Genomic DNA, 25980 nt, shown 5'->3' with positions numbered 1-25980 from the left:
AAAATGTATAGTAAATCCTCGATGAGTGTCGAATGCTTCTTGGCAACTGACAAGGAAAGGTCCCAAGTGTAACGCTGACTTTTTAATGAGGTTTAGCACAGTGATAGAGCTTGGAATTCTGAAGCAAATTATATTTCTTTTAGCCGCATATGGCCATTTGTTTATTAAAATATTTAATGTTCAGTGCCGAGGAGTCTTCGTACACACTTATCGAAGATTTACTATATTTAGTGAATCTTTTTCAGTATTTCGACTTGCATGGTCCCAGCACCAACATGTTTGGAATTAATGAAACATTTGCAGGAATAAATCTTCGTTAGAAAATAAAAGTGTAAACAACTACAAAATATATGGACCTTCAACAAGTACAGTTTTACTAAACAGTGGACTTACCTGGTTTTTGCGACAAGGTTTCAAAAACAACCTATTAAATTTTCGTTTTTTCTTTCCAAAAGAGTGTAAAAAAGCTCTGGTAATTTTAAGAATCTTAAGAATCGATCGATTTTGTTTTCAGAATAAATCAGGACATAGGTCATTATACTATACAGGGTGATTCTAGTAACTGGGTCGAGCTATAGCTTTGTTTCAACTGAAGTTGGTTAACAATGGTAGAGCAAAATTTTGCATTATTTAACAAACTCTATCATTGGACTGTATTGTTTTCTTCACAAGTGCATCGATGCACCTGCAAACTGCAATTGCGCTTTTCTTTTTAAATGGAAAATTAGAATTTTTTTGCATAAAATAATTCCTCGTGTCATACTTTCTATAAAAGGTATAAGATAAGGTCATTGAAAACACAATACTTTATGAGATATTACTTCATTCTTAATACGTTTCGTGCTGTAACAAAATTCAGTTTTTTATAACAGAAAGTTTGGATTGTAATATTTAATCACAGAAACAAAATGTCACGTCCAGTTTTTTTTCTTTTTACAATTTCCTTTTCTTTCCCAGCCTTCATTTCAGTCGTATTGTGCCAAAGAGTAGACTTGTCTGCGTAGTCAATCAGAGTTTAATCTTTGATATGTAGTATGGACTATTGATGTCCCATGTGACATGAAGCATGCCAAGGGAGCAGTGTGCTTTCAAAAGACTGTTGAATGGCTGTACTTTTCTGTAGAGACTCGAAGGAAATGTGGTGCTTCTCATCAGACACAGATATCAATTTGTTACTGTTTATATTCAATTTAATAACAGCAGAGTTGGGCAGAATTTTATTCGAATAGTACACAGTGAAAAGCAGCAGTATCTAAGAATGTCGTTCTGAGCTTTAAACAGTTAATGAGATTAAATAATTGTTCATTCATAAAGAAGTATTATTTTATTATAAAAATTGAAATTTCCACGTTTAAACAATTAAAAATGACGAAATATTTTTTTAATTTTTTATTCGTTATTCGAAACTTTTTATCTAGATAATTAGTTTGCCCATCTCTGAATAACAGGCATAAATGAGATATTTAATATCATATAGTACATTGTAACTTTTGTTGTTTGTTTGAACGTTTCACTGACAATGTTTTCGATGTCATATGTGGAAGTTGCAAACTTAGCATGTTTCCTTTTTCTTCTAGAGAAAATGTTTATTTTTAAATTTTTTACTATGTGTGTTGATCTATAATGTTCATTTTATGTTCTTATTGTAAGTAAACTTCAGATATTCAGAAGTAAAGAAGCTCAATTATGATATTATTTATGTACTATATATTTATATATTTATTATACACTTATATTTGTACATTAAAAGTTTTGATAATAGAAGCTGTGCATTTTAGTAATGTATGTAATAACATTTACTATTGAGTGTCAAAATATCGTATACAAGACGTATATTAGCAGCTTAAAATGAATAATATCATTACATAGTATTTGGAAAAAAAATTTGCAATTAGTAAAAGGTTGAAAGAATTTGAATAATTCCAGTGTATCCTTGTTGTTCCAGTTTGCGTTTGCAAGTGTCAATAAGGCCATAACACATTAACATTGCAATTCTTATCATCTTCCTGTGAATTATCAGTATCTATTTATTCCTGTCATTCGCGATACCAACTGTAGTATTGGAGCTTGTAACAGGAAAAGAATGTACAATAAATTGGCAATGAATACTCCTTTATCGAACGACCTTCGAGAATCCGATAATGATAGCCGACAAATGCTATATATTTTATACATTATTACAGTTTTTTTTTTAGGTAACATACATAGGTAATAGAATCGATTGACCACGAAACATGGTTTCATCAATGCTTCTAAATATAAATATCAGGTTGCTGTTTCAATAGATTACAATAAAAACACTGTGTCATCGGAACAAGAAGTTTTCTTCGATCCAGTTGTACAATATTACCATTATTAGCTTTCTCTTAATGTGTTATTAATTGATACGTTCTATTATTATATAATAATGGATCGTGGTTTTAGTTCATTATGTGTTGCAAATTGTTACTTTCTGATTGGAGAATATTTTATTCTTTGAAATGAGTTTCAAATGTAGACAGATGATAGATAAATGATGGATAGATGATGTGGTTTATTTGCGTGGAACAGTTAAACACAACAAAAAGAAATAAAAAATCAAGAGAAATGGGTAAGCACAATACTGTTATGATAGCCAATGAGCTGAACAGATAATGTAGATTAAGAATTTATTATTTATGGTTAAGTATCAACCATTAGAATATTAGAAGTGATCTGTGATCGAAATGATGAAACCGTTACAGATGTCTTGGAATAACGAGACTATTGCTCTGTTTCAAATTCGACGATGATTATTATTCTTTTAAAGCAATACATCGATAAAAGAACTGTTCAATTTCTTTAATAAACTATCTTTCTATTTGTTATATCGTTAATCGACCAATTTCAATTTTTATTTCTTCGCATAGGTAATATCATAAGGCTTCTCGATGGCCTAATTTAAATTCATACAAAAGAAATATAATGTTTTCTATAATATCATACTGTTTGCTAAGATAGAATAATTAAACAATTACAACAAAAAATTCGGTAATCAAAGAAATTACAGGAGTACCATTATAGTTAGACTGAAGATGTTTATACAAATATCGAACTGTATGCATTACTTTTTTCGAAACTGGACGCAAAGAACTATGTATTTACTCTACCAGCAGATCTAGAAGATAAAAAAATAACAAAAATACCTGGAATAAACTTCCTGAAATTTGTTACCATGCTTAATTTTAGGCAAATCGGATATTCTACAAATGCATAAAATCCGCGGTTTGATTATAACTTCCAACTGAAACAACAGACAACGTTGGGTACATTATGTTTGATCCACAAATATTCGAATATCGGTGATTTCACGAGGTAAACCCCAAAGAAACACAGAAAGTGTTCCCTGAAGTCTGTGAAACCAAGATTCACTCATGTATCCGTGTACAAATGAAATAGAATCTCCCGAGCAATGTAATTTTATTCTAAACGATTTATTTTTTCACGGCTGAACAGTTCCTAAAATAATACCCAATATAAACAAGCATGTAACGCCTACACTATCTTCTATAACTGCTTCGACACAATACATTATCGATATTAGAATCTTACTATTTCTCGATAAATAAGATCTTCATTTCCACTGCTGTTTACAGAATCGAACAGCTTTCTTTCGCTAATTTTACAATACAGGTTATTAATAAAAATGTGAGACACTTTCAGGGGGCGTTAATAAACATGTGGGACACTTTCATAGACATCAGCTGCTACACTATAAAGTTAAAATTATATGATGCCATTTAAAAATCCATCAATGACCTTCACAAGACCTTGAAGACAACAACAATCAGACAATTTTTTATATCGTTATATTTACCTACTTCAACAGTCCAACTTTCCTCCGTAACATTTCCTTTTATCTTCAATCTTAACGGAGAATATTTAGGTGTTCTGTTTCTTGTGAATCACCCGGTATAGGTTTCTAATGATATATGTGAAATATTAACCAATTATGATATAACCAATCAAAGTTACGTACCTTCAACATATATATTATGAATATAAATTAAACTTATCGAAGTACAGTGATTCCTCGATGAATGCGACACGACCAACGACGTTATCTCCACCACTGGGTGGGGTCCTACCCTGGCATCAGTCAAAACAGAGTAAATAGAAGCTAAGCAGAGGCTCGGCCTTGACATGAATACTCCGGAGCGAAGTCGACTACATCGCACTCATCGAAACATCACTGTATTTCAGTTCACCGAAATATTTTTCTTTTACTTTATCAATACAACTTCAAGAACTTTGACTTATATTTATAATACAGGATAGGGCAATAACTCTGCCCACTTTGAATATTGCCGTTATTTGTAATAATATGAAAAAATGTTATATACAAAACTTACAAGGTATACAGGGGGGCATATTGTGACACAAACATTTTCTGCGTGGGTGAAGGCATAGAGGAGATTTCAAGGTCATCTCACTTTTCTTTAGCGGAATGCTATGTTTTTTTTATCGCGATGTGATAGCCGGTGTTGAGACGACTTCAGCGAGCTATCATTGAAGGTCATACAAGGTCAAATGTGGTAGTAAAATAAACTTTCTTCCATTACAGGAGATGCTCGAAGTGGTAACCGTTTGCGTCAATACAAAGTTGCAATCTCCGTATCGCTGCATCACGTGTATGTCTTATCGTTTCTGAACTTATTCTAGCACATGCTGCAATTATCCGTTGTTTCATATTTTCTGGTGTAGTGGGTACTTCTTGATAAACAGCATTTTTCAATGCTCCCCAGAGAAAAAGGTCTAATGGAGTTAAATCTGGAGGACGAGGTGGCCAAGAAACTAATCCTCCACGTCCTATCTATTTATTTGGGTAAACTCCGAGCATAATGTGCTGGACACCCGTCGTGCTGTAACCACATCATTTGGCGAACGTTTAGTGGTACATTTTCTAATAAAGTCCCCTATGAAATAATACAGCATGTTCTAGAATAAGTTCAGAAACGATAAGATGCACGTGATGCAGTGATACGAAGATTGCAACTTTGCATTGACGCAAACGGTCACCACTTTGAGGATCTCCTGTAATGTAAAAAAGTTTATTTTACTACCACATTTGACCGTGCATGACCTTCAATGATAGCTCGCTGAAGTCGTTTCAATACCAGCTATCACATCGCGATAAAAAAAACATAGCATTCCACTAAAAAAAATTGAGATGACCTTGAAATCTCCTCTATGCCTTCATCCACGCAGAAAATGTTTGTGTCACAATATGCTCCCTTCTTTACCGTGTAAGTTTTGTATATAACATTTTTTCATATTATTACAAATAACGGCAATATTCATAGTGGACGTAGGTATTGCCCCACTTATATCTTTCAAATTATACATTATATCTTTAAAATTATCGAGTGTCTACACATAATATTTCACACATATTATTAGAAACCTGTATACAAAATTCCATTAAAATCGAAGTTGGACAGTTATGGTCCTCCCCTTGTATCTGGATACTTTTCTACGGTATTGTACACGATGGGACACAATAAAAGTCTCTCCAAGACTGCCCCGTTTGACGTTGAACCAACGATCAACCTCCTGTTGTTCGACATCTCTCGTCCTTTCCTGACATTTTCCGTGGATAGTTTCCAGGGGAGTTGTATAAAATATGACCGTGCTGTCCTTGCCGCAGCGCCAGTTCTGATTTCTTTACGAGTAATGAAACGCCCGTGTGCAGTACGTTCCTCTGGTAGATTTATAACTTTGTTCTGGGGAAATAGGTGCGTGTAACTCGAGGCAATATTCAGAGGATAACTTGCTCTTACACGTAACCGCATTGTGCGTTATTCTCACGTGGAAGAACAGAAGTAATGGTCAACTGTACCATTTCAGTTGTATGAAGTAGCTGTTCTTATTAAAGCCCATTCCATATTTATAATATACAGTGATTTCTCGATGAATGCGACATGGGCATCGGCGATATTCCCATCACTGGTGTGTCCATCTCTTGAACCAATCAAAACAGTGTAAACAGAAACAATAAAAAAAAAAAACAATTTTATCGTTTTCTCACTTGGGAACAAGCTACCAATGACTGATTGCTGGTCAAAGTTACCCCAATGTTTCGATATGATAAGAAGTTTAATTAATTTGAGTACGATTTTATTTTATATGGGAGTTCATGGACCCTTGGATGAAGGAAAGAAATTCCTGTTTGTTTCTAATTTTCGCAAATAAATCTTTAAAAAGGGAGATCAGTACATGCAACATCTTACCCCATGGGTGTGGCATCTCTCCCACAAGATTTGGGTGAGGCGTAACATTGTTGCCCTGTCACATTTAGACCTTTTGTTGGTTTTCCATGTGAACCATTGGCGTAACTAGGTAGGTGCCAGGGTGGACCTGCTCCCCCCACCCAAAAAAAATACGGACTGGCCCTCCCGTCCAGACGTTATGGAAATATATAAAAAAAAAAACATTCGTCAGTTCGTAAAATCTTATGTTATAAAAAATAAATACAATGGCCGAAATGCAATACCCAACGCAACTAAGTACAAAAAATATAATACTATCCGCATTATTTAGTAAAATTGTATTAGAATTAAGCTATTTAATTTTTACATGCTACTTAACTAATAATCCTGCAGCATCCATTGAAAAGTCGAGTACAATTAAGGGAACTAGCGCTCGAGAATGTGAAAAATGTTTTTGCAAAAAAAAAAAAAAAAGAAACAGCAAATTGAAGCTTATATATGATAGATCTTAATTATAGGTATCTGCACATAATGTATTCTTGATTTTAATCAATCTCAAATTTCTTTTATTTTTAAGAATATATTTATGTCCTTCTATTCTTAGATTTAGTGTTAAACAAATTTGTAAATAATTATTGTAAAATCTGTAACTTTATTTTGTGCAACCCACACACGTGGTATAAATTACGTACAGATGCCTGATGGTGAGTGTTATGGGCGAAAGTCAGGGGACCTGGCGCCCCCAAAAAAAAAATTCTGGTTACGCCAATGATGAGAACAGATTAGAATTATTTGTATTTATGTCGTAGTATATGAATGTGTTATTGTAATGAAAAAAATGTCGTATTAATTAATACAAAACAAAAGAAGTTATTAGCTCTGATCCTAAAAAGGTGGCGTCTCTTCTGAATATACCTTACTCATCTACTCAGTCTATCGCTCGAGACAATGTTAGTGTCTTGGAAATGGAATTTCAACCTAAGAGGTCGCATGATCACTCCATTTGACGGATCAGATCGACAGGGACCAAGTGTCAATTCGTGTAGCCGTTTGTGCCTTTCAGTCAAGTGGCTTAGTGTTTATCGTTTGAGGGGATAAAGTGTCGCGAATTCCAGATATTGCGGGCGCCGCGTCCCGTGAAGCGACCACAGCTGTCATCCCTATGACGTTTGAGAGTGACGGTTTATGGTATTGCTTATCAAAATCCGGAATTCTGTGTCTGGTACGGGCATTTTGCGTTAGAATTTGGGTAAATTGAAATTTAATCTTAATTGGGTGATCTAATTAAAATGGTGGAATTAATACTCCGATATAATTATTGGCTTGCTTATTATCAATGATATCACTAAAACTATCAGCTTTGAATGTATGCTAAATTAAATTGTATAATATAATAATACATATAATATATATAGTATAATTTAGCATAATACAATATAAATTAAAACGTGTGATAAGTGGAAAATCAACAGAAATTATTCAGTATAATTTCAGTAAACGTAAAATAAGAAACTTGCAATCCGCCGTTTTGACGGGTTTAGTGGTTCTAGTGTTAATAGAAAGTAATACTTATATGTAAGTTTTAATTTTATTTACCTTTTCCAAAAGTTTGTAATTTAACATTGTGAATACCAGAGCAGTCAAAATGACAGGTCCTTAAACACTCATAAAAATGATTAAAACGTTGGTACAGTCCTCCGTATCTTTTGTACAAATAAAAATATTAAGTAATCTATAAATTTGTATATTTTCAAGGAACTGTCATTGTTATCGATCTCATAGCAATAGGTCCAAGTTCTAATGTTAATGTCCAATATGTCAGTGTATTCAGAGTTTAACAATTTTATATATATTTAAATCGAAATTGCTTTATTTCGTATTTTATATATCTGTAATAAAAATATTGAATGCAATCGTTATGCCATTGTGAAGGATGTCCTAGAAGTAACTGGTCTGAAGATTTTATGTTCATTTTCTCGCGGCTGAAGAAAGGTCACATAACCACATGTCCGCTAAAGCCTTTTCATTGAGAGCTATAAACCTTCTTTATCTGCTGCAGCATTTATTGAGTAAACATACATAAAGATCATAGGAACTTGATCTTAAAAGGTGTATTGTCCGTCATTTCACTTAGCGATATATAAGTTGACATTTCTGATGGAAAGTTTACTACTAACGGGAAAAAACAATGATACTATCATGCCCATCTAAAACCTTACCAAAGATTTTCATAAAATCTTTCCATACAAAAATATGTTTATTTACTCACTTGTTTATTTAAACAACAAATTTTTAACAATTTTATTGCATCGTTTTATAGAGCACAATAAGCCATTCAATTTTCATCTTAATGATTTTTTTATAACCTCTTTTAGTTTTCAAGATATACAGGGTGATAAAAGAAGAGGGTCTAAGTAAGACTTCAGCAGCTTACAGTAGTCACCGGGAGCAGTAAAAACTGTCTGATCGATATAGGTTCTTGTATGTTGTGCTCGTAACTCGTAAACTACAAAAGTTATCGAAAAGAAGTTTAAATAAATTGTATACAGTTTTGAGTTATCCATATATTGGTTGGAAAAAATGTTCCAAAAAATAGTTACTTTAAAAAATTTGTTTTCGAAAATAATTTTTTTGAAAATTTCTTCCCATCGCTAGATGGACAGCTAAAAACGATACAAAATTGACCTAAACCTTTTCTCAATATCTTTTGTAGTTTACGAGTTACAAACGAATAAGTAAAAGGGACACTTAGGATAAAAGGGGTGATTTCTCCCTTAAAATCTAAAACTAGCACCAACCAAGTACGGGAAAATTCTTAGGTTAATCCCGCAAACAATAGAGCAAACTTACAGAAAAATCGGCGTCTATCGCTTAACAAACATCCCTCATGAGTTCGTATTATTGTACTCTTGATGTTTCTTTCCGAGTACAGATAAGCCAGTTCTATGTCACCATTCACTTCTCCGTGCATCTTCACGTTCCTCCACGAGTAATTCCATCGAGGTACCAACTGAGCCGCGAAGTAACTCGATATTCCTATTTCGATACACACTTATCGTTGGTCTTGTGTCGTTCTGACGGTCTGAGTTCTTTTTCTAGGGCTTCGGCCGATATCGTTATCGCCTACACAGCAGAAAAAGAAATACCCGGAGGATCGAAGCACGTCAGGGATTCAGATGGAATTTGTTTTGCAACCGGTGTGTGTTCGGTCCACACCGTTGAACGAAAATGTTTTATGTATTTTCGTTCGCGGTGAATGGGAATCCCTTGGAGAATTTGAGCTTTACAATGGCCTGGACTCCATTTCCTCGTATGTAAAGCGAGGACCGTTCTGTTACGTGTTCTCCCGTTCTGTGTATAAATATACAACAGGCGAGAGAAACCCAGTGCGGCTGACGTGTTGACACATTCATCAGCACCGTAAAATGGTTGTATGAGATCTTGGGACAAACAGTCTGGCAGCAACTTTGTGTGCACCCACAGACGGGCCTGAAACGTAGCCAGGCGATGGTTCTCTCAAAATTACGGAATAGGGTCGACTATGATTTTCTAAGGGTGACTTGTAAAAATATGTAAAATGCAGTGACCACCTACTTTAGCCCCTTTGCCACTGCTCGAGTCAATTTGACTCAAACGTTAAGCTGCGTCTACACTATACAGGGTGAACCACGAATCATGATCAGTAGAGATTACTATGTCATTAGCAGTCCGATCGAAAATGTTTTTATCAGGTATTGCATGGTTTCAAGAGAGCTTTAACGTGATTATAGAACTTTTTTTTTTCATGACTTTTCAAGGTCACCTTCGATTTTTTTGCAAATACATAGTGTTTAAGTGTGTAGGTTTGTAGAATTTCGAAAAAATACAAGATACATTATACATAATGTGGAACCAGTTTTTCAATGTATCATATGTTGAATTTACATATATTGATTATGTGTCATTGAATATTTAAGCAGAGTCGTTTTTTAGTTCGTTGAAGTTGACGTATATGAAAATTATTTACTCAATAAGTTATGACTTTAAACACTTGAGAAAAGTTTTGTTTTTAAACTATTAATATAATTCTTTTATCAAATATGGGTTTGCTGGATATTAAGGGGGGAGACTCCGTGGCCCGTGCGCTGTATCCGTGCACTCACACAACCAACGGGAACCGTGTATGTATATGCGATGTGCAAGAGAGACAATCGATTTCGTAAATTCCAACTTCTGTCTGAACAATTGCACAAATGAACTTTTCACGGGTATAGAACTCACGGGTAGACTTCCCTACAGGGTGGTCTGGTCCGTATAAACACTAATAAACACATTTTAATTGAAAGAATTAGAATTTTAGAAAGTGTGCGATTGTGACAGACGCCGATGAAAACACACAAGATGGCTGCACAAGTCACATTTTGTCAAATATCTCACGATTTAATGGTTTTTTCGTCAAACGCAGACCAGACCACCCTGCACACCACTATCACACTATCGTAGAAATCCAATTTTTGTCACTGTATCACTTCTGGAACGCAGAAGTTGGAATTTACGATTCGACGCGTCCAGACACAGAAATAAACAGTGGTATAGTTCAAGGATTCTCCGATAGAGGCGTTTATGGTATTTGTCAGTCACTTTGGCCTGCGTTACCACGAGCATCGATAAAACAGAGGGAGTCGGTAAATGTAACCTCGCAACACGTGGTGGATCGTATCGATTGTTTTGTTACGCTGTTGCCATTCGACAATTCTGCCCGTCAGGAGAACGATGGAACAGCTACGGCCTACGGCTTGTGGCGAGATTTCGATTCTCGCGGAACGTAGGAAATAACGACGCGAGGGAAAGAAATCCGAGAATTAAACAATACGTACTAATGTGTGCAAGGATGAACCTTCTTATTCGTACTTGCAATGATGCTTATTTTTTTAATTAATGAAATTACATACGAGATACTTGACATGATATTCTCGAGAAACAAATTGTAAAAATGGCACAATATATATTCCGGGTATTCCACATACGAAAAACATGGAATACTATACAAATCTCTTGTTGGAAATGATATTTATTTATTTTTTATTGACATAATTGACGCAGGTGTTATATACTTACACAAATATTTCATAAAAGAGACACAAAAGGAACACAATTAATCGCATACGCTCTGTCAATCTTTCATTCGTCGCCCAGCGGAGATAGATTTTGTACTAACAACTGATTGCTGTCGCATGCGTACTTAGCGTATCATCTTCGCTGCGTCTGCATCTGTTCCAGTACGTATTTTGTTTTAAAAATTGGACCAAACGACTTGAGTTTTTTTGAGAAGCTAGAAGGATTAACTTATTAGATGACATGTTTTCGTTATTTCGAAAAAATTACAATTGTTGGAATAGCGAAGAAAATAGTAAAAATATTAAGAAGTTCTTTTTTCATTTTTTTTCTGATCCTATAGTGAAAATTTAACAAATACCTCTTATACACTTAATTAAGATACATACACGCTGAAAATTGCAGGGTATAAGTTACAAACTATTAAAAGTGGTTAGACTTACAAGTTAGAGTTACAAATAAGTTACAAAACTAAAAAACTCGTACTTTCGACTTATAAACCTGAAGATTTTTTACTACTTCGGTGCTCGTAGCTTCTTTGCTTTGACCGACGAATTTTGTTATGACTGGGCCCGATAATGGTGGCCTGACCTAGGTCACTCTGAAAGTCACCATCGGGTGTCGATCGAAAACGAAGAGACAGGAATACTGTTTCGTTGAACGTCGACTAGAATGGTCATAAAACCAGCTTTCGATTTCACTATTGTTATTAAGCAGTATTATTGATATATATACATAGATAGTAATGATATACTTAGTCATGGCAATAAGGAAACTGTAACATCGCAGCTTCACTTTTCTTTTTCTTAGATATATAAGTCTACAAGAGGCATATTTCAAATGTTCATTATAGGCTAAGATAAAAAAGTTGAAAAAAGTGTCTGTTACTATTTTTGTGCGTGTTTTGTCAAACATTTCCCTGTACATTGTGAAACAACTAATTACAATTAAATCATTAAAACTTAATTATCTAGACTAATCTTTAACTTCTCATAAACATTCAAATCATTTTATGGATAACTAGCTGACGTACCCGCTCTCGCGCGGGCAGTTTCATATTGCAAATCATATTTTAGTTCGTATATACAGACTAGACTGTAATATACCGTGAATAAATAAGCAGCATAGAATTTTGGATAGTGCAATATGAATCACATCGATTTGCGGCTTTTTAAACTTTTTTGTCTGCCTCAGCTCATCGTTAGCTAAAGAACATTGTCGCTTGACTGTTCCTTCGACTAACTTTGGCCAGCAGGAATAAATGGGCTGTTGAGCGCCGGGCGAGAGGCCAGCGACTGACGATCGAAATACAATGTAAACAGATAAGGAATGAAACGCATGAATGCAAATTTAATCTTTTATAGTTTTCAGTATACATTCATTAAAGTGTCACGAATGAACTGAGGAGATTCTGTCGGTGGAAATGAGTCCAAATACGACATCATTCGGACTATTTTCAATAATATATCATTTTCATTCGCAACATTACGTATGAGTAACAATTGTCCAATTACACTCGAATTGGACGCATTTTAATCGGGAGAATTTCTTCAACTCATTCATGACATTTTCATTAAAATATATTGCAAATTGTAAAAGTTAAAATTTTCATTCGTGCGTCATTCCTTATCTCATCTACGTCTGTTTACATTGTATGCCGATGGGTCGGTCGCTGGCCTTGGACGTGTTCGGCGAGAATCGAAATCTCGCCACGAGCCGTAGGCCGTAGCTATTCCATCGTTCTCCTCACGGGTAGAATTGCATGCGGGACGTGAGGCAACAGCGTAAGAAAAACGATACTGTCCGGCAACACTGTCTTCGCGTGGGAAATACACAAATCCAGCTTGATGGTAACGGGGAACAAAATTTATTTGTGGGTACTGCCGCTAGATGTCGCATTATCAAGCCGTCCTAAATATCGATTTTGTCTTTTCGCTGGCGTCCGGTTGTTTACATCGGCGCTTCGATCGATTCGGAGTTGGCCCCAAAGGAGTCTCCCCCCTTAAACCTGATATGAACCACAAGGTAAGGTTCTATGTTGACAGTTCTGTTGTACTTTTATCTAAATTTATACTAATTACACGCAAACATGCGATATGCAAATGACAGAGCGTTCAAACAAGAAATTATTTAGATAAAAGTAATTTGGATAATAGGAACTAGATTAAGACGAGTTCCACTACCTAATTGTATTTAAAAAACGGATGACATTCACAAGTTGACATAATGTTTTGTATGAATGTTTATAATTTCTTTCCATTACAATTTCATTGAAAATTATTAAACATTTGAACCACTGTTTAGTGTAAAACTAAATAGTTAAATTCGTATTTAAATCTAGAAAATTATTATAATCAAAATAAGAAATTTGGAAATTTTATTTCAAATCTTCGAACCACTTTTGGGAAATGTTGAGAAACTTTGAACAGTTGACCTACTGTTTCATGTAAAACAAAGCGTATAAATTAATCCTTGAATTTGGAAAAATAGAATATATACCTTACATTATCAGTAAACTGGTAATGTACAAAGAATTTGATGATCTCTCCTTTAAGAAGGTAAAAATTTTAAGAAATTCGATTTATTACTGTCAGAAATACGTTTTGGAATTTCATTTGAAGTTTTCGGTACTACATTATGCACTGTAATTTAATTTGATAAATTGTTATGTTCATTGCGCAAGTTACACAGGGTTTTATGCTCATAGCCGCATGAATCACATATTTATGTTTCCTTCGTCGTCTTTCAAATTTCCTTAAGTGCCGTATTAGTTATGTAAATTACTCTTCTGGCTGGAACTTTCGAAAACTTTTGCTGCTTAAATGCAGCACGTATCGCCTGAAACTTTTCGAATACACGTGGAGGCGAGATAACGACTAACATTCGAAGAATTTAAAGTCTCTGTGAGACATGTTTCATACTTAACTCAATATAAATAGTAGAACACTTAAATATAATTTTAAAGAAATTTCAATCAGTATGGCAGGCAAGAGAAAAGAAAATAATGTAAATTAACATTAGGCTTTAAAATGTACATTCAAAATATACGATTTTATATTTATCTCTTCACTTCAAGTTATGACAGAGAATTTAATTTTTTTCCATATTTCATCAGTATTACGATGAATCATATATACGGGGTGATTTAATTTTCAAAACGAAACAAATTATTTGTTTCATTTCAGAATTTTTATTTAATAATTTTCGCTCAGTCTGTAAATAACAACAAGTACTCGATCACGAGATAAAATTTTTGTGTAATTTTGTATATTGAAAAAGGATTTTAATAACGAATTTTGGAATTATTCGAGTTATAAAATAAAACAGTGAAATTTTTATGGAATATCAAGATAAAACTCTTCCTAATTGGTTAGAAGAGAAAAAAGTGTAGGAAATTTTTAAATATGTACATACATAGTACAACGTCATTTACATGATGCTTTCGTATTTCTTTTTAGTTTAAAAAATCTTTTAAATAAAAACTTGTAAGAACAATTGATGAAGTGACAGAATTTACGGCGTCATCTTCAACAAGAACTGTATTTTATAAAAAGAAAAATAATGAAATATCTTATAAATGTGTTGATGTATTTCACGAACACTTGGCCATGGTACACTTATAACAACAAAGTTTAAGTCAACATATCTATTTAAGAAAAACGTGTAATTTTATTGAATAATTATAGGTTGAATACATTTATGTTGTTGACCAGATGGAAAAAAAATGATCTGAGGGAAGTAGACCTTGTTGTTCCATTTCACTTCTACTATTTCTAGCTAAACATTTATTAGCAGTTGAACTGCAAATCAACATTATCCCCTTCAAAACAGTTCCTTCGGGATGCCACACGCCGTCAGAGACATTGTTCCAACTCCTGGAAACATGAAGCTTTCAGCAGGATCTATCATTTTAGTTGGTCTGTCACAACCTTTTAGATGTTGTCTATAGTTCCAAGATGACGACCCCTCAAATGGGTTTTGATCTTTGAGAACAGGAAGAAGTCACGTGGACTCAGGTTAAGGGAATTAGAGAACTGTGGAACCACAGGAGTATACCCTCATTAGGCAACAAACTTGTTCAGAGAAAGTGCAGTGTGGCAGGGAGTGTCTTCATGATGCAGATCCAGAAACACTCTTTGTGAACGAGTTTTTAACCAATAAGGATATTCCTGTAGGTCCACAGCCCCCTAATTCCCTTAACCTGAGTCCACGTGACTTCTTCCTGTTGTCAAAGATCAAGACCCATTTGAAGGGTCGTCATCTTGGAACTATAGACGACATCTAAAAGGTTGTGACAAACCAACTAATCCTGCTGAAAGCTTTCAGCACTGTCTCCAGGAGTGGGAACAATGTCTCTGACGGTGTGTGGCTTCCTAGGGGAGCTATTTTGTTCCCCGGTTCCCTAACTCCCCTAATCTGACATGTGACTTCTTCTATACTCAAAAGTCAAAACATCTCAAGGATTGTCATCTTACAAGGGAAGGCACGGAAGTGTCCCCCTCCGATTTTTATGAAACTTTGTATGTCTGTTAAGCAGTCAAAAATAAAGGATACGTATTTTTGTTTATCGGCTGAAGTTTCAATCCGAAATTTTTTTGTTATAAACAAATTCTATTTTGGACAATTTGTTAGCACCATATTATTCCACATAAAAAAACCCAAACCTCATCCATTAGAAGTTTTCATGTATCTCCTCTGGTTTTCGAGATAGTACTTTCGGGTCGAAACTTCGAGGGGTGATTTCACCCCTTAAAGTCGCATCTCAGCCGATAGAAAAAATGCGTATCCCTTATTTTTGACTGCTTAACAGACATACGAATTGTCATCAAAATCGGAGGGGGACACTTCCGTATCTTTCCTTGTTAGAACTGTGGACAACATCCAAAAGGTTGTGATAGACCAACTGAAGGCAGTTCCAGTTGAAGACATCTAGCACTATGTGCAGGAGTAGAAACAACGTCTCTGATGATGTGTGGCTTCCCAATGCAACTATCTCGAATGGGATAATGTTGATATCTCGTTCAATTGCTACTAAATATTTTTAGAGAACGAAATATTTCACTTTACAAAGCGACATGTTTATTTTTACGTGGGTCTTCTCGAAAGTTAGCGCAACACGATACACAGGGAAGCTTAAGAAACGGCCTGATAAGTGCAATTTATACGGTCGAAAGTTTTGCTAGAGAAGAAAGAAAAAAGCGAACGAAGCGTAATTAACATTTGCATAAGCCGTGCGAACTCCATTCGTTTTTGCCGTGAGATTTACCGTCGAAAAGTTTTCAATAAGCGATGTATGTGTGTGTATGTGTTCGTCCGTATTGTTTGCCGCCACGTGACGGCTGAAACTTCGCACGAACCGCCCCATTTCTCTCCATCGCTGTATCGATCTCTTTTCCAGCCAGTCCCGAGTCCACGGAGTTCCGATAACAAACTAACGAGTTTATTTTTAACGCATTTGAGGAGCAACTCCGCCACGGACTGGTCCGTGTGCATGCATTGTAGCGGCAAATTACACTGGCTCTGATGACTCTTAATTGATTGAAACAAGGCGGTTCCACGGTCTATCGATCTATCCCCCCCCCCTCCCCCCACAGCGAAAGAAAACGGATTCGACTCCGGTTTCCACTGCGAACCGACGATTTTTGATCTTTTGTCTTGGTGTGTTGTGAAGCTTCGTGAATGTACTAGTATTTAGTAGTAAGTATTTGTACTCTATAATAGGTATTAGTATTATATAGAGAGTATTGGTACTCTGTAGAACGTATTCGTAACTATTGGTATTCTACAAAAGGTATTGTTATTCTTCATATAGGAAGCATTAATATCCTATAATAAGTATAAGTATTGCCAGTACTAGTACACTACAGAAAGTATTAATACTCTATAACAAGTATTAGTATTCTATAGAAAATACTAGTATTCTACATATATAGAGAGTATTAGTATTCTATAAAAGTTATTAGTACTCTATGGAAAGTATTAATATCCTATAATAAGTATTAGTACTCTGTAGTAAGCACTAGTACTCTACAGAAAGTAATAATACTCTAAAATAAGTATTAGTATTCTATAGATAATACTAGTATTCTACAGAAAGTGTTAGTATTCTATAATAGTTATTAGTACTCTATGGAAAGTATTAGTATCCTATAATAAGTATTAGTACTCTATAGTAAGCACTAGTACTCTGCAGAAAGTATTAATACTCTATAGTAAGTATTAGTATTCCATAGAAAATACTAGTACTCTACATACATAGAGAGTATTAGTATTGTATAGTAAGTATTAGTACTCCATGGAAAGTATTAGTATTATATAATACGTATTAGTATTCTATAGAAAGTATTAGTATTCTACAAACAGTGTTGTTATTCTCCATATAAAGTGTTAGTTTTAGAGAATATTAGCATTCTATAGAAAGTATTAGTGCTAGTTTTGGTGTTTCCATAGTCATTTTTTGTGGAATCGGTTGAAACAGTCGTCGATAAAAATTTCATTGGTCATTCGTCATTTGTGTAGGTTGAATTAACCCTCGGAAAATTGACTCGTGGAATGCGGAGACGGGTCATTCTTGACCCTTACTGAAATGGATCAGGACACAGGAAAAATGTAATAATTATCATTTTCTTATAAAAGTTTAATACTATGAAAGGCGGAATAAAACTTGGTTAACTATTGTTACATCAACATATTGCGTATCTCAGTTTGCTCAGGATATCTCTGTTCAACGTTCTATTTCTATTTTTTTACTTTAACAAATTTTTAACAATTTCATTACACAGTTGTATCATTTTAACAATTTTTTTGTATCTACTATAGTTTTCAAGGTATACAGAAAAATAGCAAAAGGACACCTTAACCTTTAAGGGGTGTTTTCACTCTAGGTAACCAAATGGTAGCAAAACAAAATTGTCTAATACATCTACCGAATTCCCCTACAAACCTGCAAAGTGGTAAAAAACAAATCGGTATCCTCGAATTACCGAAGTTCCCTTGTTAGTTAAATAAAAACGTTCGACCATTTCACGCGTATCGGACGGGATATTTCAACCGACAAATTAATCCCCGGAGTTTTCGATCGATAGCGGAATAATTGAATTTGTTTCTCGTCGATGACACGTGGGAGACAAAGTAATTCACAATTTTTCTCTGTAAAATAGCACCGGGCATTTTTTTTTTCGATGTGTGTCTACAACCGATCATCGATTTACCGTTCAACGTACGATATCAGCATATAAACGAGTCACTAGGAAACTGGAATCGGCCGTGGAGAGGGGGGGGGGGGCTTTCATCGGACCATAATATGCAATACAGGGAGCATATCGATCGGTAGATTGGCTCCTTTGTTACGAAGTGAGAGATCGATGATATCTGTGAAATCGGAGATGCCGGATTAGCCGGATAGAAACACGAATCACCCTGAACAGCATGGTGGAAATGTATCATGGGTAACGACGAGAGAACGTATTAATACTTTAACGACCTTGTGTTTCCGTGTGAAACTTATCGTAAACTTTTCACGATGCTTGTAGAAGTGCTATTTTTCTGAATCTTTCGAGTTCGAGTTACGTATTGATTACAAATTGTTCGGTCCAACGATTTGAAATATTTTATATGTAAGGGTGTTCTACCTAAATCGACCCACTCGAATATCTCCGAAACTGTTAATATTAAAACATGTTTCAGGTAGAAATTAAATGGTATCAGGGAGCACACCTTGTGATGTAACTTTTTTCTATGTGGGCGCGTAGAGGTCATATGAAGGTCAACTTTGTGTTTTTAAATAGTATATTTTGTAATGCACTAATTCGCCAAAAATGACTTAGTATTTTATGTTGGGAATACCGAATAGCATCTATTAGTGCATTAAAAGATATACGATTCCATTTAAAAAAACAAACTTGACCTTCATATGACCTCTACACATCCACATAGATAAAAGTTACATAGGAAAGTGTGATCCCTGCTACCGTTTAACTTTTGTTTGAAACATTTTTTATTATCGTCACCAGTTTCGGAGATATTCGAGTGGGTCGATTTGAATGGGACACACTGTATATTGTGTATTACAATGTAAACTATAAATACTTTGTACTTCAATTCTTTTGTCTTTCAAATCTCGTGTACATAAAAATGTCGTTACAGTAAACTCTAACTATATTGCCACTAGCCATATTGCCACGCGAGGCACTTCCCCTTCACACGTACTTTTGAGCACACAAAGTTGTTCCCCCACCACGTTGCGTACGCCGGCACACCAGCACGATCCAGCTTTTGCGCAGGCGCTGAGGCCGAAGCTATGACAATGAAACTTAGCATGAAGGGGGCTCTGAACTTATTGCCATTTTGGATTATAGAGTCCATTGTACTTATCGTATTATACAAGATGGGAAAAAAGAGTTCATAACTCCTAGGGTAGATAGTACTCGCCGAACGATAAAAAAAAGTCCGAATACACATGGTTCGAAAAATTAATATTTTCGAAGTTATAAACAATTTTTTGTTTCGATGCGACTGACTTTCTTGCTTCTGGATTTATCATATTGTATGGAAACAATAGACTATCTTATCATTTCTTCTTTACAACTTTAACCGAAACGAAAAATTGTTTGTAACTTTGAAAATATTAATTTGTTGACCCTTGTTTATTAGGACTTTCTTTCATCATTTGACGAATATTATCTACCCTAGAAGTTATGATCCCTTTTTTCACCTTGTATATTTTATTATACATCATTATATTGTTATGTTATGTTCTCATACGATTGTACTTTATTTATAATTATATATTTTTTTTTTATACATATTATATAAAACTTTTCATATTTCTGTATTTACCTTCTATTCATACATATGAGCAATAGAAAAGCGATGCATGAAGTGTTTAAAATCTACCAAAAAAATTTCAATAAGGCTATTAATATCATCTGTTTCATGTCCAATTACTTTGTCGACGATTTTACTTTAACAGTTCTTTTCATATCTAGATTGAGTAGAGACATCAGTTTGTGTCAACAAAAATTGCATTTCCATTTCATAAAAATTGTAGCTGCATGTTCAAGATGCACCGTGGCAGTTGCAGAAAATAGTTCTCTACAGGGAAATAAATTTCCTGAATTTATGCAACTTTTATTTCTACCATTTTATCTCTACCAACTCTTATCTATACCAATCCCACGGATTATTCTATATATTATCATTTCATAACACATCGTAAATAAATGAGGAATATATAATAAAAAAGAATTTCTCTGTACAAGGTAGATATACGGCTATTGTTGTCAGAAACTTTATAAGGTGATTTCGTTAAAAATTGTGAGACGTTAAAATAAAATAAAAATTAAGAATGATGAAATTGTGTTAGAGGCTTCGTTTTCAGGTTATTAACAATAAAAAATTCGAGTAATAAACGCCTAAAACCTGGCAGTCTACGTATGAGTGATAAACAAAGGGCACAAAAGTCACGACGCCTATATTGGTATCGCCTAAAAGAATAAAAATACAGTAAATCTTCGATGAGAGTTCGTAGGTTTCTGACTTTTTAATGTAGTTTAACACGGTAATAGAGCTTGAGATTCTGGAGCCAATGATATTTGTTTCAGCCCCATATGACCATTAATGAAATATTTAATGTTCAGTGTCGAAGAGCTTTCGAACAGTCATTGATGATTTACTGTACCCATTGTTCTTACAGAAACATGTGATACGTATTTACCTTTCCCTTGGTACAATCCCAACTTCTGGAGGTCATTCACGACCGTTGGTGACGCCGTCGAAAGACCAAGTAATATTGTATCCATTCAGTGTTTACAAATTTTTATTACCTTTCTATCCTTTGGATGGGACTCTAGTAAAATTTCCTTAGTTCGATGGCAGTCGTCAACGCGAACACATCTAGTCGTCGCGAAATAGCTCTCGAAAGTGTTAATAATATTGATTTAGTTTGTTTATTAAAGTGAGTGTTAGTTTAGTTTAACTTACCTGGTGTTTATAATTTTATATTCGTTTATTATAAATTATAATTATTAAAAAATAATGTTTATATAAATTCATTATATTAGTTCAGTTTGAGTTATTTAGTGTGTATATTCTTGTTAGTTTATTTAGTGTTTATAGTTGTATATTCTAGTTAGTTTATTTAGTATTTCTTCTGTGTGCGCGATTTTTATGCTTTTCTACGAAGTGTCGCAAGAAGATAGTCCAGGCTCGAGCCCAGCTGTGATACGTCGCTTTTTTGGCTACAAAGTAACGGTGAGTTTTTTTGTTAGGCGACACCAGTGTACATGTTGGTACTGTCGTGTCCTACATTTACCTTGTATAGACAGATTGCCTACTTTTAGGCGTTTTTGGTCCGAGCTTTTGACTGTTAATAACCTGAAAGCAAAGCTTTCAACACAATTTCGTCATTGTTGGTTTTTGTTTTATTTTGATACGTGCCATCGTGCCGTAATGTTTCTGACACCAATGACCGAATACCCTGTATGTAATAGTGGAAAACAGTATAGTAAGATATAGCTAGTGTTAAAATTTTTGTAAGTAATTTGTAATCCGTAGCTCATGAAAACAAGATTTTAATTATAAATAACAACTAAAATTATTTGATTAATTCCACAAATAATTAACTTATAATACTTTATTTGTAAATAGTAGGTTCATTTTTATTTCGAATGAAGTACAAAGCTAATAATAACTAGCTTTCGGTTTTCCCTTATTTGCTATATTTTCATAAATGACCCCCAACGAATATTATTACGTTTTCTCAATTTTCCTTTACAAATGGTACGATAAAACAGTGAGAAAAGCTAGATTCCGGTTCTTTGTTTAACGATGAACGAACAATAAACAATAATCAAGAAATATCGATTAAATCTAAATGTGTAAAGTAGCTATTATTTTAAATACTCTATCAATATTTGCTCAGATAACAAATAACAATTTCTCCTTTCCATTTTAATTTTCAAGTACAGAACCAATTTTACGAGCAAAGATTAATTTAAGTAACGTTCAACGCGAGATGATCCACAATATTAGAAATGTTTGCAGACATTGGCTGTTGACTCTTCGCTATTCAGTGTTTGCTTTCAATTTAGTCTTCTGTCACGTTTCCATCCGAACTATCTCGCGATCTGTTTATAAAGTTAAGGTCCGGCAGACCGACAGTTGAACTCTCGAGATTTAGAAACATAACTTGCTAACTCCCGAGCCGTGAATATGCGGTTCCACGATCTATACATACATATGTGGCTCAGCCGCCGTGGGTTTACAAAGGGTTAAAGGTCGGGGGGTGAAGAAACTTATCTGTTCATCCGTCGAGCCAGGAAACCAGAGGATGAACCAGAGTTAGGACTTCCAAAGAGGATATCCTGGATACCGTTCAAAATGACTTTCCTAGCCTTGATCCGTGCAACCATGTACCGACATCGTGCGACATAGTTGATAAGAAATGCACATCAAATGATATAATTTCGTTATTCAAAACCATTTTACATATTTAGTTACTATTGAAGTCTGAAAAATAACCGAGGATAGTGGAGATTAACCTTTAACCAAAGACCACTCACAAGGGAAGTTCGGTAACCCGAAAATTCCGATTTTCTTTAAACTTTGCAGGTTTGTAGGGGACCTCAAGAGAAGTGTAGCGCAATTTTTGTTTTTGGCCCAAGTTCAGTTCTTTAGGGTGAAAACATCCCTTGAAGGTAGATAGGTGTTTCCATATTTCTCTGTATATCTTTAAAACTATCATAGATATAAAAAAATGATTATAATAAAAATTGAATGGTTTTTTATGCTCTATAAAACCATTCAATTAAATTGATAAGTAATAAAAGTGGGGAGGGGGGTCTGTTTTTATGTAAACAAAGTTTTATGTAACACTGAGTCTTACAAAAAAAATCGATTTCTTTTAAATGATATTTCTGAAAGTTAAACTCCTCAAAACTAGTAATCGAAAATTTCAAATTGATATTCGAAGGATTTACAAAGATACAGTGCATTTGGATTACGTAAATAATTTCAAGTCAAACTTTAAACGTGTGTTTTTCGAAACGACATTTTTCTAAGTGGCGGATACAATAGTTCTGTCAATTTTTATTCAATCGACTTGAAATTTTAACAGGATTCTTAAAACAAGATTACCTTCAGTTGCTCGTACGGATTTTGTGATCAAGTTTTTTTTGTATTCTTACTTAATGAAAACATTATTTTTCTATTTTCACAAATAAAACATTTTTTAAACATATAAAAAGTAACTATCAAGTTTCTTTCGATCTACTAAAAGCTGTTTAAGCACCAAAACTAGGGGAGGACAAAATTGGTAACACTTTTTGAAAAGCGAAAAATCCTTTTATTGCATTTGTATTTTTCATTTTGTTTGTACGAACTTTTATGAAAAATTTATATTATAGGTTTGTAGTTAACGGTTCAAAGTGACTATATCATTTTTATCAGAATATAATTTAGACTAGTTTTCGAACAAGAGCCAAAAAATCTTTTGGGAAGGGGGGGGGTGCGAAATTTGGGCCCCTTGTCCAATACAAGTTCTTTTATTAATGTTTGTCAATAAAAAAATGCCCAAAGCTATATGCACGCAACATTTCGTTGCACAAAAAAGGACCGTACCAAAATTTTTGTTATTCTTACTTATACATTTTTATAAGTAGGCTGCGGATTCTATGCATTTATAGCCGATAGGGTTCTACAAAATACACTAAAAGTGAAATCTTTCATCATATGCAACGAGTTCTCTATATAATTATTAACTTAATTAGGAACTTAACGGAGAAAATAAATGTCACCTTTCGTTTCTCTTTATATGAAGTACTCCATAAAATTTCAGTTTGCATAAAAATCCACAGTCTATTTATAAATAATAAATAATTCTATGTGTAAAAATCGCCTTATTTCACCGTTGGAAACTCAATGGATTAAGCTCTGAAAATCCTCTATAGATTTTTCAACGAGCTGTTTATCTCCCCTCGGGAAAAAATTAATATCACATCGACAATGTTGTTGACGTCGCCTCATGCTTGAAGATAAAGAGATATACATGTATATTGATTGCCCACTGGCTGCGCATCTGCGTGCGCCGGTCAATGCAGATCGTGTCCGCGTCATTTCCTTCCAGGCTCGATCTATCTTCCGGGGTCGAATGTCCGACTTGAGAGTGAAACCCTGGAACGTTGAATTAATTCCACGTGATACGACAACAGTTTCACTGTTCTCTACCGATTGCCTCTTCCAGACAAACCGTGATCCCTCACAAATCTTGATATTATATGCACACGGTCTGTCCCTAAAAATAATCGACCTTTTTGAAAATAGAGAAAAGAAAAAATGTCTCTAAATTAATAAATATCGCCTAGTTTTTGAACGTTTTAACCAGAGGGCCCCCTTAGGCCTTATTTCCACTTGCTAGTTGCTAATTAATACCTAATTTACTATACTCGCTTAATGTGTAGGTACTATATCAGCTTAATTTTTTTAGAAACATTTAAAAATGATTTTTTTTTAAAGCAGCCTAAAAATTATGTATGTTAAAAATTGTGGTACTGTATAAGTTTAATGCCCGATTTACTGTACTCCTATTGAGCTTCCATTATCCGAACTGTTGCCTAGTTATATTTACTCCAGTTATATCAACAGACTGATTCATTTTGTTCATTGAATACAACCATTAATCATCGAGAACAAACTAGAGTAACAATACCATTAACAATATTCTTACAATGATGGGTGTATAGACTCCTCTCGATTATTGTCCCGAATTCTGGTCCACGTTAGGACAATAATCTTAGAGGCAGAAATACTTCAGACCCTTGTAAATTTGTTTCTTGCTCGAAGCCTCAGCCTGGCAAGAAAATATGCGCTTAACACCCTCTCCCAGTAGTGGGGATAACGCCGCGGCAATAATCATGTAGAACAAGCCAGACAATAATCGAGAGATATTTGTATTTTGCATCTAGTACATTTTCTGAGTTACAAATTATTACGGTATTTCCACAAAATTATTAATTTAAAATATTGTTCGACACTTGTCTGTATTTTGTACGAAAATACTTGAAACATAAAAATTATTTCACCATACGCAGTTTCATCGGTGTGAAGTAGATCTCCACGTTTTCAGTGGAGAAAGTAAAGTAAATAAATAAAACAAGAAAAAAAGACGAAAATCATAAATTTGTTTAATATCGATATTTTCAATTTCAGAGTAATCAGATACAACAGATATATCAGTCCTGCAATTTTGAAAGAACGACTAAATGTCTGGGCTTTACAGGGTTAAAAAGATAATGTTTTGCGATAAAGGCAAAATCAATGAACGAACTGAAAACGGTACCGAAAAGTGCGTTCCAGAAGTGTTCTGAGGATTGGAAAAAACGCTGATATATGTGTGTTATTTTCGGGGGGGGGGGTACTGTTAATGGGACCTTACCAATATATTGACGAATAAATAAATATTTTTCAAAAGAAATAAAAATTCCGGCCACTTTTCGATAAAACCTCGTATATTCAGGGTTGACCCGTATACTCTATGAAAAAAGAAAAAGTATTTCGTCAATGAAAGAGTCTCTTTTACCCTGTACGCGCGGCTTTATTAATTGAAACCGCCGGAAATTTAATTAAAGGCGTTGAAAAACCAGGCACCGACGATACCAGCAAT

General features: G+C 34.4%; 2 protein-coding genes across 4 annotated transcripts in view; both read left to right on the top strand.

The window, feature by feature from the left end:
• The window catches only part of LOC107186342 (neurocalcin homolog), a 256746-nt gene that overhangs the window by 143977 nt on the left and 86789 nt on the right, over positions 1–25980 (top strand). The gene's annotated exons all lie outside the window — the stretch shown is intronic.
• The window catches only part of LOC107186343 (neuronal calcium sensor 2), a 176695-nt gene that overhangs the window by 85637 nt on the left and 65078 nt on the right, over positions 1–25980 (top strand). Inside the window, exon 1 of one of the 3 annotated variants that reach the window (XM_015574189.1) lies at positions 21510–21572. The exons of the other annotated variants lie outside the window; for them this stretch is intronic. The gene's annotated coding sequence lies outside the window, so the exon portion shown is untranslated. Of the gene's footprint in view, positions 1–21509; positions 21573–25980 lie in introns of those variants that run through there. 3 annotated transcript variants of the gene reach the window in all.

This window comes from Dufourea novaeangliae, unplaced genomic scaffold (genome assembly GCF_001272555.1).
Source record: "Dufourea novaeangliae isolate 0120121106 unplaced genomic scaffold, ASM127255v1 scaffold85, whole genome shotgun sequence".
Classification (NCBI taxonomy): Eukaryota; Metazoa; Arthropoda; class Insecta; order Hymenoptera; family Halictidae; genus Dufourea; species Dufourea novaeangliae.
The sequence above is the reverse complement of the archived record's forward strand: the minus strand, read 5'-3'. Positions and strand labels throughout refer to the sequence as shown.